General features: G+C 36.5%; 1 protein-coding gene across 6 annotated transcripts in view; it reads right to left on the bottom strand.

The window, feature by feature from the left end:
• Positions 1-15899, bottom strand: part of DENND4A (DENN domain containing 4A) — a 123946-nt gene that overhangs the window by 90252 nt on the left and 17795 nt on the right. The window lies entirely within an intron of this gene.

Genomic DNA, 15899 nt, shown 5'->3' with positions numbered 1-15899 from the left:
CCACATCCTTGCAAATAGCAAGATTTTATTCTTTTTGATGGCTGAGTAATATCCCACTGTATACATATACCATATCTTCTTATCCATTCTCAGTTGATGGACATATGGGCTCTTTCCATAGTTTGGCTATTGTTGATAATGCTGCTGTAAACATCAAGGTGCATGTATCCCTTCAAATCTGTATTTTCATATTCTTTGGGTAAATACCTAGTAATACAGCCGCTGGATCATAGGGTAGTTCTATTTTTAACATTTGGAGGAACCTCCATACTGTTCTCCAGAGTGGCTGCACCAGTTTGCATTCCCACCAACAATGCAAAGGGGTTCTCCTTTCTCTGCGTCTTCATCAACACCTGTTGTTTCTTGTGTTGTTAATTTTAGCAATCCTGACAGGTGTGAGATGTTATCTCATCATGGTTTTGATTTGTATTTCCCTGATGTTGAGTGATGTGGAACATCTTTTCATGTGTCTGTTAGCTATCTGGATCTCTTCTTTGGAAAAATGTCTATTCATGTCTTCTGCCCATTTCTTAGCTGGATTATTTGTTTTTGGGGTGTTGAATTTGATCAGTTCTTTATAGATTTTGGATACTAACGTAACCCTTTATCAGATATGTCACTTGCAAATATCTTCTCCCATTCTGTAGGCTGCCTTTGGTTTTGCTGTTTCCTTTGCTATGCAGAAGCTATTTATCTTGATGAAGTCCTAATCATTTTTACTTTTGTTTCCCTTGCCTGTGGTGACATGTCTAGTAAGAAGTTGCTATGGCTGAGGTCAAAGAGATTTCTGACTGTGTTCTCCTCTCTATTATTACTGATTTAAAATACCATTTAAATAGCATCAGAACAACTGTTTAGTAAGACATGGTTGGGATATCATCAAGGAACCCTGCTCCTCTGATCAAGATAATAAGCAATTTGTATTATGGGATTCAATATGCCATCACCATATTTTCTTAAAATTGAGTAGTTTAGTAAGTTGTAGTAATGAGTAATTTTAAATATCAAATGAAAAGATGATGCCACTGACAAAGTCTTAAAGTATAGCCAGTCCAACTGTATCGCATCAATTTATGTTATCTCTATAATGCTGAACACACACACATACATATGTACGCACGCAAGTTTCATTAAGTGTCAAAAGTTTTTGCAGGAAAGCAAATTGAAGCACAGTAATCACAAGCACATCAAGAGGAAGAAACCGTAGCTCAAGACCAACACAAGAGTATCTACTAATAAGGGAAATAATAGCAACAGATATCAGATTTACCTAAACTGGTGATGCTTAACATGGGTGTGTTTGTGGGAAGTAGAAGAGAAAGGCGAGAAAGGGTCAAAATTATTTAAGTCAAAATTTGATAGTGTCCTAGAATGGAATGCAGGGTAAAAACAATGAATAAGAAATAATATAGGCACAATCTTGTTATGTTTTAAACTGCTAAAAATGGTCAGGATGCATACATGTGTCTTAAAAATTAAGATACCACTCCACCTCAGACTCACTGAGAAATTTCAGTTAGTAAATATAGAGTGGCATACATATTTTTCAACTATTTCTAAAACCTTATTGCTAGAAGGTAGCAAAGAGGCAGTGTAACTTATGGGACAACACTAAATGAACTACCATTCACATTACAGGACTCTCAGAAGGAGAAAGAGAGAAAGATGCAGAAATCTCATTTGAAGAAATAATGGCAGAAAACTTCCCTAACTTGGGGAAGGAAGAAAACATTTAGATTCAGGAAATCTAGCCAGCTCCAAATAAGAGAAACCCAGAGAGACCCACATCAAGACACATTGTAACTGAAATGTCAAAAGTTAAAGTCAAGGGCAACATATAAAAGCAAGAGGAAAACAGCTTTTTATGTACAAGAAATCCCCCATAAGACTACCAGCAGATTTCTCAGTACCAACTTTGCAAGCTAGAAGGGAGTGACATGACATTCAAAGTGCTGAAAGAAAAAACATAGAACCAAGGATACTCTACCCAGAAAAACTGCAATTCAGAATTGAAGGATAAAGTTTCCCCACAAGTAAAAGCTAAGGAGTTCATCACCATTATATTGGCCTTATAAGAAAAGTTAAGGGAACTTTAATTAGTAACAGGAACATGTATGAAAGAATATGTCAAAAAAAAAAAAAAAAAGGAATATGTCTCCCTGGAAAACTAAACATATAGTAAAGGTAGTAGGTTAATAACTTATAAAGCTAATATGAAGGTTAAAAGACAAACATAGTAAAAATAATTGATTCAGATATCAAAGCAAAATAAAAAGATATGAAATGTAACATCAAAAACATAAAATGTGGAGAGGAGAGTATAAATACTGAGCTTTAGCACAGGATCAAACTTTAGTTGTTATCAACTTAAAATAGACTGTTATAAAAAAAATAGACTTATAAGTATGGGGTATTATATGTAAGCCTCCACGTAACCACAAAGCAAAAACCTATATTAAATACACAAAGGATAAGCAGAAAGGAATATAACCATACCACTATAGAAAGTCATCAGAGGCACCTGGGTGGCTCAATTGGTTAAGCATCCAAATCTTGATTTTGGCTCAGGTAATGATCTTAGGGTCATGAGACTGAGCCCTGTATCAAGCTCCTTAGTAGAGAGTCTGCTTAAGATTCTCTTTCTTTCTCCCTCTGTCCCTCTCACGCCCTCACTCCTATTCACTCTCTCTCTCTAAAACAAATAAACCTTAAAAAAAAGTCATCAAACCACAAAAGAAGAGAACAAAAAGGAAAAGAGAAGAACTACAAAAATAGAAAACAATGAACAAAATGTCAGTAAGCACATATCTATCAGTAATTATTTTAAATGTAAATCGACTAAATTCTCCAATCAAAAGACAGAGTAGTTGAATGGATTAAAAAAAGACCCATCTATATGCTGTCTAAAAGAGATACACTTTAGATGTAAGGGCACACACAGGCTGAAAGTGAAGGGATGGGGATGCCTGGATATCTCAGTCTGTTGAGTGTCTGACTCTTGGTTTCAGCTTGGGTCATGATCTCAGGGTCCTGAGATCAAGCCTTGAGCACAGGGCCTTCTTATTTCTCTCCCTCTGCTACTCCCCTCTCCCCCTAATGCTCATGCACACACTCTTACACACGTGCTCTCTCGCTCTCTCTCTCTCTCTCTGGAATTAAAAAAAAAGAGAAAGAAACAGAAACTGAGAAGAAACAGAAACTGAAAAAGTGAAGAGATAGAAAAAGATATTCCATAAAAATGGAAGCCAAGAGAAAGCTAGAATAGCTATATCTATACTAGACAAAATAGACTATAAACTATAATAAGAAACAAAGAAGGGCATTACATAATGATAAAGGGGTCGATTCAACAAGAGGATATAACATTTTTTGAAGATTTTATTTATTTATTTGAGAGAGAGAGTGAGCATGAGAGGGGAGAAGGGCAGAGGGACAAGGAGACTCTCCATTGAGTGCAGAGCCTGATGCCAGGCCCGATCCCAGGACCCTAGGATCATGACCTGTCCTGAAATCAAGAGTTGGATGCTTAACCTATTGAGCCACCCAGGTACCCCAAGGATATAACACTTTTTTTTTAAAGTAAAGCATCCTTTTTTTTTAAAAATTTTTTTATTTATTTATGATAGTCACAGAGAGAGAGAGAGAGAGGCAGAGACACAGACAGAGGGAGAAGCAGGCTCCATGCACCGGGAGCCTGACGTGGGATTCGATCTGGAGTGCAGAGGCTCATCATGCCCAGGACCCGATACCAATCCCATAGGATCCCAATAGACACCTAAATATATGTACCAATAAATAAGAAATATAAAATTAAAAAACAGCAAGGAAAACAGACAGATACACATAGGAACCCTAATACCCCACTGCATCAACTCACAGATCACCGATAGAACCAAGAGAAACATCACTTTTTTTTTTTATTTATATTATTTATTTATTTTTATAAAAGATTTTTTTATTTATTCATGAAAAGTCAAGGGGAGAGAGAGAGGCAGAGACACAGACAGAGGGAGAAGCAGGCTCCATGCACGGAGCCTGATGTGGGACTCGATCTGGGTCTCCAGGATCAGCCCTGGCCAAAGGCAGGCGCGAAACCGCTGGCCACCCAGGGATCCCGGATTAATTATATAATATTATGTACACAACAAGGAGACAAATTATATGTATAATATAAGCAGTATCAATATTAACCCAATATCAAAACAAAACAGACCTAAAAGGAGAAACAGACAGCAATAGAACGACAGTAGGGAACCCTAATACCCCACTGACATCAACTCACAGATCATCCAGATAGAAAACCAATAGAGAAACATCAGCTTTTTTGTTTTTATTTATATTTATTTATTTATTTATTTATTATAAAAGATTTTATTTATTTATTCATGATAGACATAGGGGGAGAGAGAGAGGCAGAGACACAGGCAGAGGGAGAAGCAGGCTCCATGCAGGAAGCCTGATGTGGGACTCGATCCTGGGTCTCCAGGATCGCGCTCTGGGCCAAAGGCAGGCGCGAAACCGCTGAGCCACCCAGGGATCCCTTTTTTTTTTTTTTTTTTTTTTTTTTAGTTATTTATTCATGAGAGACACACAGAGAGAGAGGCAGAGACACAGGCAGAGGAAGAAGCAGGCTCCATGCAGGGAGCCTGATGTGGGACTCGATCCCAGGACCCTGGGGATCACAAACCAAGCCAAAGGCAGATGCTCAACTGCTGAGCCACCCAGGTGTCCCAAAACATCAGCTTTAAATGATACATTACATCAGATGGACTTAACAGATATTTACAGAACATTCTATCTAAAAGCAAGAGAATACACATTCAAGTACACATGCAACATTTTCCAAAATCATAGGCTAGGCCATAAAATAAGTCTTAATAAATTTTTTTATAATAAATTTATTTTTTATTGGTGTTCAATTTGCCAACATACAGAATAACCCAGTGATCATCCCGTCAAGTGCCCCCCTCAGTGCCTGTCACCCATTCACCCCCACCCCCCGCCCTCCTCCCCTTCCACCACCCATAGTTCGTTTCCCAGAGTTAGGAGTCTTTATGTTCTGTCTCCCTTTCTGATATTTCCCACACATTTCTTCTCCCTTCCCTTATATTAAGTCTTAATAAATTAAAGAGGATTACAATCATATCAAGTATCTTTTACAACCATGATAATATTAAACTAGAAATTAATGAAATTAGGAAAATTAGAAATTCTTTTTTGTTTTTTTTAGACGCTACATATAAGTGAAATCATGTATTTTTCTCTGACTTCTTTAACTTAGATGCCTGCAACGCCCATTCATGTTGTCACAAATAGGAAGATTTCAGGGCAGCCCAGGTGGCTCAGCGGTTTAGCGCCACTTTCGGCCCAGGTTGTGGTCCTGGAGACCTGGGATCGAGTCCCACATCGGGCTCCCTGCATGGAGCCTGCTTCTCCCTCTGCCTGTGTCTCTACCTCTCTCTCTGTGTGTGTCTCTCATGAATAAATTAATTAAATTTTTTTAAAAAAAGGAAAATTTCTTTTTTTTTTTTTTTTTTTTTTTTAAAGATTTTTTTTTTTTTTTTAATTTTTTTATTTATTTATGATAGTCACACACAGAGAGAGAGAGAGAGAGAGGCAGAGATACAGGCAGAGAGAGAAGCAGGCTCCATGCACCGGGAGCCTGACGTGGGATTCGATCCTGGGTCTCCAGGATCGCGCCCTGGGCCAAAGGCAGGCGCCAAACCGCTGCGCCACCCAGGGATCCCTGAAAAAAGGAAAATTTCATTCTTTTTATGGGTAATATTCCATTATATATGTGTATGTACACACACACACACACACACACACACACACACACACCTTCTTCATCCACTCACCTATTGATGGAGTTAGGTTGCTTCCATATCTTGGCTACCATAAACAATGCCATAATGAAAATGGGGGTGGATGCATATTTTTTTGAATCGGTGGTTTATTTTCTGTAAATACTCAGAAGTGGAATTGCTAGAATGTAGTTCTATTTTTAATTTTGGGGGGGAACTTCCATACTGTTTTCCACAGTAGCTGTGCCAATTTACATTTCCACCAACAGTACATGAGGAGGGTTCCCTTTTCTCCACATCCTTGCCAACACATATTATTTATTGTCACTTGATAACAGCACTTCTAATAGGTGTGAGGTGATCTCACTGTGGTTTTGATTTTCATTTCATTTGATTTAGAGATGTTGAGCATCTCTTCATGTACTTGTTGGCCATCTTATTGTCTTCTTTGGAAAACAATGTCTATTCAGATCCTCTGCCCATTTTTTTTTACTGGATTGTTTAGCTTTTTCCTATTGAGTTAAACAAACATTTTATTCATTTTGGATACTTAACCCCCTGTCAGATTTATAATTCACAAATATTTTCTCTCATTTGGTAAGTTGTCTTTTCATTTTGTTAATTGGTTCATTTGCTGTGAATAGCTTTTTAGTTTGATGTAGTCCCAACTTGTTTATTTTTGCTGTTGTTGCCTTCACTTTTGTTGTCAAATTCACCACCAAGACCAATGACTAGGAGGTTACTAAGTTTTCTTCAAGAAGTTTTATGGTTTCAAGTCTTATGCTTGAGTCTTTAATCTATTTTGAGTTAATTTTTGTTAATGGTGAAAAACTGTGATCCAGTTTCATTCTTTTACACGTGGCTACCCAATATGCCCAACACCATTTATTGAAGAGACTGTCCATTTCCCACTGTATGTTCTCACCTCCTTAGATTAATTAACTATGATTAATTTAATTATGTAAGCATAAGTGTATTTCTGGGCTCTCTATTCTATTACATTGATTTATGGGTATGTTTTTATGGCAATATCATATTGTTTTGGTTACTCAGGCTTTGTAATTCAGTTTGAAATCAGGAAGTGTGATGCCTCCAGCTTTGTTGTTCTTTCTCAAGACTGCTTTGGCTACTCAGGGTCTTCTGTGGTTCCATACAAATTTTGAGATTGTTCTATTTCTATAAAAAATGCCACTGGAACCTTGATAGAGATTGCACAGAATCTATAGATAGCTTTGGGTATTATGAACATTTTAACAATATTAATTCTTTCAATCCATGGAATGTTTCCATTTATTTGTGTCTTCTTCAATTTCTTTCATCAATGCCTTAGAGTTTTTAGGGTACAGGCCTTTCACCTCCTTGGTTAAATTTATTCCTAGGTATTTTATTCTTTTCAATGTAATTGTAAATGGATTTGTTTTCTTAATTTCTCTGATAGTTCATTATTGGTGTATGGAAATTTACAACACGATTGTTATACTGATTTTGTATCCTGCAACTTTACAGAATTCATAGCCAGTGTGATTATGTTAATGTACTTCCTGCAATTACATATATTAAATTATCTTTCATCAAAGACTATTGTAATTGGTATTATTTTTAATCAAGTCTTTTACTTTCAGATAATTATGAATTCACATTCAGTTGAAAGAAACAATAAAGATCTGGCAACCTTTTACCCAGTTTCTCCCAATGACAACATCTTACAAAACTATAGTACAATATCACAGTTTGGATAGTGCATTAATGAGTTTACCTACTTTGTTTTGATTTCCCCAGTTTGACTTGTATTCGTGTGTGTGTGTGTGTGTGTGTGTGTATGGGCATAGCATATTTAGTTCTATGCAGTTTTATCACACGCACGGCTTCATGTACTCATCATCAAGGTCAAGATACAGAACAATTCTATCACAAGGATTCCTTTTTTTTTTTTTTTTAAATTTTTTTTTTTAATTTTATTTATTTTATGATAGGCACACAGTGAGAGAGAGAGAAGCAGAGACATAGGCAGAGGGAGAAGCAGGCTCCATGCACCGGGAGCCCGACGCGGGATTCGATCCCGAGTCTCCAGGATCGCGCCCCGGGCCAAAGGCAGGCGCCAAACCGCTGCGCCACCCAGGGATCCCTATCACAAGGATTCCTAATGTAGACCTTTATAAGTATGTCCATTTCCCTTTTGGTGCCCCCAACCACTGTCCCTAATCCCTATTGGAGTGGTATGTTTTTACCAGAGTGTTCACGTAGCCTATGAAAGGAAAAGATAATGTCTCGAAAAGCAATATCCCCTTACAAAGTAGGTACAGAAACAAACCAAAGAATAAAGTGTAAGTATAGATGGTGTAGAAAGACTTGTTGGTCACATTTACTAAGCCATCTGGAACATTTTCTTTGAACATAATTACACAAACATACAAATGCACAGACATATGAACGTACAAAAAAGTGTAAGAAGGACAGAGTGGTCATCTACTAAAGCACAATCAAGACTAATCCCCGTAGTTCTAAGACAAATTTTTGTATCATAGATAAACTCTAGTCTAGAATCAAGTAGACAATGTAAAATAGTGCTACATGACAACTACAACAGGAATTCTCAGATGTATGAGAACATAAAAAAGAGTCTTTTACTGTGTTCAGGGGCAACCTTGCCCCTCATCCAAAAATTAGGTTGGAACTAAAGTAGCTAGTATTCCCTTGGGAATATGGATCTAGTCTGGAAAGAAAAGGAACAGATTGGAAATTACTGCATGTTAAGATACAGATACCTCTTGTCTCTCCAGATAGACTATAAACAATTCAAAGGAAGGAACTCTTCCCTTTATTTCTTTTGATTCTCTCATATAAATTATAGCAGTTATAAACACATGATAGGTTTGTAAATATTTATTAGATGAATGAGGTCAGCACAGTAGAAAAAAATGGGAAAGTTAGGACAGCACAGAATCATAGGATTTTAAAGCCAGGAAAGATCCTTGGAGATTTATTTGCCACTCTTCTTTTTATAATTGAAGAAATTGAGATTTAAAATTAAACAGTTTGTCCAATTTATGACTCACCTCTCATGGCTTTTAATTTGAAGTTCTACTATACCATACTTCAAGAATGGAAGACAAGGAAGCAATTCCCTGGGGAGATCTAAGTGTTAACTAGTGAACACAGGCTTTGATAGAGAAAAAAAAAGTTAATAGGTAAGTGGGAGAATTAAACTGGCTGATAAGTATGAGGCAATTAGCAGTAAGAAAAAGAACAAATGACCAAAAATAAGAGTAAAATAGAAAAGAAAGAAAAGTAAACTAAGAGATATGGCAAGAAAAGGAATAAAAATGATGAAGGGAGAAAGCATAAAAGGAATAAAAGTTAAGAAGTGGAGAAATGGAGGGAGAAAAGTAGGAAATAGTTTAAAAGGGTAAGGAGGTAAGCCTGGCTGGCTCAGTTGGGAGAGCTTGACTTTTGGTCTTGGGGTTGTGAGTTCGAGCCTCATGTTGGGTGTAGAAACTACTTAAAAATAAAACCTTAAAAAAAGGGAGAGGGATGAAGAAATGGTATCTGGAGAATTTTTAATGCTATTTACTTTAACATAAAGAACCTATAAGATTTACCACTTTATATTAGCTTCCATATAAACTAATGGGAACAACAAATATCTACGAATCCTGTAATGAAAATCTGTTCATATCCAGCACTATATATGAAATATAAACATATAATGCATACTAGTCTAGAGTGAAAGGGAAGTCTGCTTTTAAATTTTGACTCTTGCACCATCTTTTTTTTAAAATTAATTTCCCATATGCATACCACTCCCACATCTCAAAGTTCTTACTTCCTCTTTAAATTATAAGTGGGCAGCCCCAATGGCCCAGTGGTTTGGCGCCACCTTCGGCCTGGGGTATGTTCCTGGGGACCCGGGATTGAGTCCCACATCGGGCTCCCTGCGTGGAGCCTGCTTCTCCCTCTGCCTGTGTCTCTGCCTCTCTCTCTGTCTGTCTTGAATAGATAAATAAAATCTTAAAAAAATAAATAAATAAAAATAAATTATCATAAGCATTTGTTAGCTAGTATCTGAAATAACTTGTTGCTTCCATTGGAATCTTCCCTCAAAATTTCTCTCAAACATACAATATATCATTTTTCTTCTTGATTTCTTAGCCATACACAAGCTATCTGAAATTATACTCATTGATTAAATAAAAACTTAAAAAAAGAAATAGTACTCAATGGGGTGATTAAAAATGTTTACATAAGACAAGCAATCTAAAATTCCGCTACATAAATATATAATAAAAAATGAGATCCACTGATTTAAAATATCATTGTTCTTGACAAGTAGACAAGATTTATAGTTGTCATTTGATTAATGTTAAACATTTCAAATTTTTTTAACATTTCAATTTTTTAAAAAATTTATGAGACAGAGAGAGAGAGAGAGAGAGAGCATGCGCACTTGAGCAGGGAAGGGACAAAGGGGGAGGAAGAGAGAATTCTCAAGCAGACCCTGCACCAAGAGCAGAGCCCAATGAAGAACTTGATCTCTCAACCCTGAGACCATGACCTGAGCTGAAATCAAGAGTCAGATGGTTAACCAACTGAGCCACCTAGGTACCCCAAGGCTCACAGAATTTTTTAAAAAGATCTTAAAAGTCTTTTGGTTCAATCTTACCATTTTGTTGATGAGGAAATTAAAATGTTAGAAAGGCAAATTTGACTTGTCCAAACAGCACAGCTCATCTGTAGCACAGTAGGACCTGAAACTCCTTATCTCAGATCTCTTGCTACTCATTGACCCTTGAATAATGTGGGGATTAGAAGTATCAGCCCTCAGTGGAGTTGAAAATCTGCATATGACTTTGGCCCCTCAAAACTTTTTTTTAAGATCATTTATTATTTGTGAGAGACACAGAGAGATTGGCAGAGATATAGGCAGAGGGAGAAGCAGGCTTACTACAAGGAACCTGATGTGGGACTCAATCCCAGGACCCTGGGGTCACAATCTGAGTGAAAGGCAGATGCTCAACTACTGAGCGACCGAAGTACCCCGACCCCTCAAAACGTAACTCCTAATAGCCTACTATTGACCAGAAACCTTATCAATAGCTGTCAATCAACATGTACTTTGTATATGTATTGCATACTGTATTCTTACAATAAGGTAAGATAGAGAAAAGAAAATGTTAAGAAAATCATAAGAGAAAATACATTTACACTACTGTACTTTAAAAATCTACATATAATAGACCCACACAGTTCAAACTGGTGTCGTTCAAGGGTCAACTGTACATATATCATGTAGAAGCCTCAAACAATGATCCATTATTGACAAGGGTAAGCAAATCAGCATAGTGAGGTTAGATTACGCATTCTTCTTTCTAAACATTCCGATGGCCAGAACCAGTCCTAGACAAAGTATATCTTCTATTCTTTAAAATCTTTTTACAAATTTTCAGCAATCAAACCAACCTCCAGGATCTTCCCTTTCTTCTTATTCTCATAAAAACGTAATAGTCCCACTAACTGCTGCACACTTTCAAATTTATATCACCAACCATAACTCGCCATTGAGACCCAAAAAGCCTTGATAACTCTACCTGTATATATAGTAGCCAAAACTAAACTATTTCTTTAGTAAAACTCCATCATTAAACCTAAATACACTTCTCTCACACATGCATACACTTATATTCTATAAATTCACCTGGATGGGAATAAATTTGAACATGAGATTTTACCTACACATATTATCAGTCAAGGGAGTTGATATTCTCAAGGGAGTATGAGCTCCAGGAAGAAAAAAATAAACATTGCAGGAGTACAAGGGAGGGGAGGGGGAAAAAGGCCAAAAACAGAACAACCTATCCCAGAGGAAACAGAATTCACAGTCCAGACCAAACACATTTCTTAGATAAGCATAACAAACATCCTCAGGAAACTAAAGTAGGATATTAGGAAAATAATAAGGAATAATGAAGAACCAACTAGAGATATTGGGTGTTAAAAATATAATTACTGAAAAATTTAAAGACAGGTTAAATAACAAAATGAATATAGTCAAAAAGATCAATAAGTAGATGATCAGGATGAGAGGTTAAGAAGCTATAAGTAAATGGAAAATATATACTATGAAAGTTTAAAAATATAGAGGCTTAACAGATTGAGAAGACAACCAACACACTTGAAGAAATATTTACAAAAGATATATCTGATAAAGGACTATTATCCAAAATATATAAAGAACACCTGAAACTCAACAATAAGAAAACAAACCACCTGATTAAAAAATGGGCAAAAGGCCTGAACAGATGCCTCACCAAAAAAGATATGGAACATAAGTAAGCATATGAAAAGACGTTCCACGTCATATGTCACTATGGAAATGCTAAGTGAAATAACAATGAGATATCACCACACCCCTATTAGAATAACCAAAATCTGGGACACTGACAACACCTAATGATGATAAGGATGTGGAGCAACAGGAACTCTCATTCATTGCTGGTAAGAACGCAAGATGGTACATACAGTTACTTTTGAAGATGGCTTAGCAGTTTCTTACAAAACAAGGCATACTCTTACCATATAATCCAGCAATCTAGGCATTTACAGATAGGAGCTAAAGACATGTCCATACAAAAGACCGCACATGGATATTCATAGCAGCTTTATTCATAATTGCTGCAACTTGGAAAGAAATAGAGGTTCTTTGGTGGTGAATGGATCAACTGTGAGACATCTGTACAATAGAATATTATTCAGTTCTAAAAAGAAGTGTGCTATTAAGTTAAGCTACAAAAAGACAAATAAGAACCTTACATGCATATTATTAACTGAAAAAAATCAATCTGAAAAAAAGCTACATACTATATGATTCCGACTATAGGACATTCTGCAAAAGGCAAACACTTGGAAACAGCAAAAACTTGGGAGACAATTTGGGAGTTGACAGTGGTAAGAGAGGAGGGACAAATAGGCTAATAAGCACAGAGGATTTTTAAGGCAGTGAAACTGTTCTGTATCTGTCATTATGTATATGTCATTAAACATTTGTCAAAACCCACAGAATGTACAACACAAAGAGTGAACTGTAATGTAAGCTATGGACTTTAGGTGATAATGATGTGTCAACATAGATTCACATATTGTAACAAATGTCCCACTCTGGTGTGGGATGTTTACTGTTGGGGAGGCTGTACCTATGTTGGGGGCAAGAGTATGTGGGAACTCTGTACTTTCTGCTCAATTTTTCTATGAATCTAAAACTGCTCTAAAAAAATAAAGTATATTTGAAAGAAAAAAATTAAAGGTTTAGTTCTGAACCCCCACCAAACACAGAGGCTAGAAAAATTGGAGTCAACATCTAACAGGACTTTCAGAAGGTGGGGAGAAAAAATGGAGGTAAGGAAATACTTAGAATAATGACCAAAAATCAATAAACTTTAAAAAACTGACAATGAAAATGAATACAAATATGAATCTAAATAAAGGGTACCAACCAGAAGAATAAAAATAGAGTATATAACTTTTAAACTGGCATCAAAAGTTTTATTTATAAAAAAAGTTTTAGTCATCCTTAGAAAATAGGAAAAGAGAAAGAAGAAAGGAAAAGAAACTAGGGTAAACAAAAAATACAAAATAAGATGGCAGGATTAAATCCTAATAGTAAAAGACAAAGTTTAGCATACTAAAAAAACTCTTAGAAAGCTCTTGGAGGTAACATGCCAGTATTTTTACTGATCCTTGAACAAACCAGGAATTTTCCAGTCTCAGAGGCTTTTAACCTGCTGCTTTCTGTGCCTGGATTAGCCTTCTCTGGTATCAGCCAAGCCAGACCATCCTCAGGCTGTCTCTTTGAGGTCACCATCTCAGTGAGGCTTTCCACGACCACCCTATTTAAAAGGTCAACAAACAGCCTTCCATATCTAACACTTCATATTCTCTTTCCTTGTTCTGATTTTCTCACTGTATTATTCTTCACTATTTAACACAGTACATATTATACTTATTTTATTATCTCTTTCTTTGTCTCTCTGCAAGATTGTAAGTTCAATGAGGGTATTCATTTTTCTGTTTTAGACACTGCTGTATATACCAGCATCTAGGACAGTGCCTAGAGAATAGTGTGCGGTCAACATTTGTTGAATGAGTAAGTTGAGGTGTCTGAAAGTAAAGGCATGATTTTAGTTAGAAGCAATCAAATGGATGCACACAGTGACAGAGATAATTTTTTTTAAAATTTACTGAGTGAAAACAGGAGGAAACAGAAAGGAATATGTAACAAGGTATCATTTATATAAATTAAAAACATGTATTCAAAACTGCACTATAGTCTTCAAAGATATATTCAGGATGATTTGCTAAATATATTAAAGTGGATATCTACAGGGGAAAGGAAATGAGAGTGAAAAATGGAGCATTAAGGAAGATAAAACTAAAGCAGGGCCCCTGCTTTAGTACAGGCCAATCATGAAAGTGTACCATGAAATGAGAAATAACTATTAAATCGATTATCTATACCTAAGGTGTTCTCACTCTACTTCCTCTCAAATAGAGATATTTAACCACTGGTTTCAACAAAACTCAAATCATTGTGACCTTGAGAAAACCCATTTCAGTACAGTGTTAATAGGAGGAAACCCAAAGGGAATGAGCTGAGGAGAGAACAGGAAGTGAGGAAGTATCCATAACACTTTGTAGGCATTTTGATGTGAAAGGGAGTTGGTAACTGGTAGAAGACATGGAATCAACAGAGGCCATTAAAAAAGAAAAAAAAGAAAGGAAGAAAAAAGAATGGAATTGACAAGGTTTATGCCTATCGCAATCATCCAGAGAGAAAGAAAATGAAGATGAAGGCAAAAAAAGATGACCATAAAAGCAAAAGCCTTGAGAATGCATGAGAATGGGATGTAAAACATAGAGGGTCTGCTCACAGAGACAAGAGTTTACCACATTGTAAAAACAAGTTTTCTATCATAATGGATTTAACTATAATTTTTCTGAATATTCAGGCTTTGGTGAGGTAGGTTCTTAACTTTTTATTTTTTTATTTTTATTTTTTTACTAATAAATTTATTTTTTTATTGGTGTTCAATTTGCCAACATACAGAACAACACCCAGTGCTCATCCCGTCAAGTGCCCCCCTCAGTGCCTGCCATCCAGTCACCCCCACCCCCCGCCCTCCTCCCCTTCCACCACCCCCAGTTCGTTTCCCAGAGTTAGGAGTCTTCCATGTTCTGTCTCCCTTTCTGATATTTCCTACCCATTTATATGGTCTCATTCATTTGGGGAATATAAATAATAGTGAAAGGGAATAGAGGGGAAGGGAGAAGAAATGGGTAGGTTCTTAACCTTTTTAAAGTCATGAACTCCTCAGAGAATCTGATTAGTACTAAGGATCTTCTCTCCCTTAAAATACACAAACATATACATATTCAGATAAAACTTTATATACAACATTAGGGGGTTCACTGAGCCATGCTTCCCAAAGTAGTCCATACACAAGTCTGTTTTTTGACTCTGTTTTTACTTTTTTTTGGTAAGATTTTATTTATTTATTCACGAGAGACAGAGAGAGAGAGAGGTAGAGACCCAGGCAGAGGGAGAAGCAGGCTCCCTGCAGGTAGCCTGACGTGGGACTTGATCCTCGGTCCCCAGGACCACACCCGGGGCTGAAGGCTGCGCTAAACCGCTGAGCCACCTGGGGCTGCCCTGTTTTTACTTTTTAATTAAAGTATTACATATAGAAACAGTACAACTCCATGAATTTTCAGAGTGAACATAACACCTGTTATAAATATCTTCCGAGTCAAGAAATAGAACATTACCAGTAACAGGAAGCCCTCTGTTCCCCTCCAATTTTCCCAAAAAAGAACCATTATCTGACTTTTAATGCTAGATGAGTTTTGTCTGTTTCTGCACTTTACACAAACGAACATAGAAGGATTCATACAGAATGTATTCTTTGGTCTAGCTTTTTTCACTCTACAATGTTCGTTTGAGATGGTCATACTCCTAAGCATAGCAGCAGTTTGTTAGTTTTCATTTCTGTGTATTTCGTTTTGAAAACATATCACAATTTTATTTATCCACTCTATTATTAATAG

This window comes from Vulpes lagopus, chromosome 2, assembly GCF_018345385.1.
Source record: "Vulpes lagopus strain Blue_001 chromosome 2, ASM1834538v1, whole genome shotgun sequence".
Taxonomy (NCBI): Eukaryota; Metazoa; Chordata; class Mammalia; order Carnivora; family Canidae; genus Vulpes; species Vulpes lagopus.
This window is presented reverse-complemented; position numbering and strand designations above follow the sequence as displayed.